Source organism: Astatotilapia calliptera, chromosome 15, assembly GCF_964374335.1.
Source record: "Astatotilapia calliptera chromosome 15, fAstCal68.1, whole genome shotgun sequence".
Taxonomy (NCBI): Eukaryota; Metazoa; Chordata; class Actinopteri; order Cichliformes; family Cichlidae; genus Astatotilapia; species Astatotilapia calliptera.
This window is the reverse complement of record NC_137436.1, coordinates 29930063-29931558: the sequence shown is the minus strand read 5'-3', so window position 1 is coordinate 29931558 and position 1496 is coordinate 29930063. Positions and strand designations below refer to the sequence as shown.

The window sequence follows — 1496 nt, the reverse complement described above, 5'->3', positions numbered from 1 at the left end:
CCAGGTGCTGGAGTCTGCTTTGACCCATGGTCCTTCTCAGCCAGGTATGGAGCTGACTCAAGACACTAAAAGACCTTTCACAGCTCCAGCTGCTAACTGGGTTTGTTAGGGCAACCTGAATAACAGTTTTCAGTGTGGGGAAGATCTGATTATCCAGAAGATTGTACAATGTTAACATATCTGGAATGGCACCAGCCTCACTCTTGAGCTTCAAAAAGTTTTTGGCAACCGTGACTTCCTCTGACTGAAGCTCAATATAGTAATGCAGTGCCAGGGCTGACAACCCAGTTTGTTTTGCAGATTCTGTATAGCAGCTTTAATATAGGGAGAACACAACTTCCAGATTGTACGAGTAAAATTAGTTGTTGTTTTTTTCTTTGCCAGTTTAACAGTTTTGTCACAAACAAGGATGCGGTGGACTCAAAAGCAGACTCAATTGCTCGAACTATGTATAATTTATTAGAAGGAACAAAAACGTGAACAGAACTGGGTTTAACAGAAACCATTCGCAGAAACTAAGGGAAATCCGTGGGCGGGGAAACAGGCGTAGAGCACAGGGAGAACTCGAACGGGAACTTTCTGTAAACACAGGAGAAAGGTGTTACTGAGTGACAAACGAGTAAGGGACAGAGGTATGGAGTGCCAGTGGATAGTCTTGGGCTTACTTGGAGACCCTGGTTATTAAGCGGGGAAAAAGGCTGCCATGGGAGCATTCCAGAGAGGATCGAGAGTGGGGAGAGTCCGGTCCAGAGTCCAAGGAGGTGGAGAGTATGGACTGAAGGGCAGGCTGAGAAGAAGTTGTGTATGTGGTCCTTGGGTTCCGAGCAGACGGAAAAACAGGATGGAGACGGAACCAGCACTACTGGTGAGTGCGACGGGTGATGAATCTGAAGAATGCAGGAGACAGAAAACACATTAAACCATGATCCAGGTATACAGAGTCTGAGCACAGAGGAGGCCAAGTTTACCACAGATGGTAGCAGGACGAACAGGCGAGGAGTGGCAGGCAGTGCTGGCTTAAAAACCCTCTAGGTGGAGCCCCGGAGATTGAAAACAGGTGATGAGCTGGCCAACTCCACCCCAAAGGACGGATGACAGGAACCTGGACCATGCCCGACCAGACACTCCCACAGCATATGACAAGTTTCTGTTTTGCCTGTTAGTACTCCCTGTCTGTTTTCTTACTTGGTTCTTCCTAAACTTGTACTTTCTCCTCATGTTCTCCTCTTTCCTCTCTCCCTCTTTGGACTGACAATCATACACAAATAGATTGTATTCAATTAGATTAAAAAATAAATACTATTAAGATCACTAATAAAAAAAAAGTCCTCTCTCAGTACTTTCAACCAAAAGGCAAATAACCAAACCACATGTACATCTAATAAAGGATATAAATATTGAAACACTGATCCAACATTATCCTTTATTGATGGATCATTTGATCTTACACTTTTACCTGAATGTGGCTCCTTTTTTTGAAAAACTTCCTCATATCC

At 44.3% G+C, this 1496-nt stretch overlaps 1 long non-coding RNA gene across 1 annotated transcript; it reads right to left on the bottom strand.

The window, feature by feature from the left end:
• Positions 1-440: 440 nt before the first annotated feature.
• Positions 441-1108, bottom strand: LOC145420656 (uncharacterized). Its single transcript, XR_013901975.1, has 3 exons — positions 969-1108; positions 666-887; positions 441-579 (listed from the first exon to the last, which is right to left on the bottom strand). It is a non-coding gene; the product is annotated as an uncharacterized LOC145420656 (long non-coding RNA).
• Between the last annotated feature and the right edge of the window lie 388 nt (positions 1109-1496).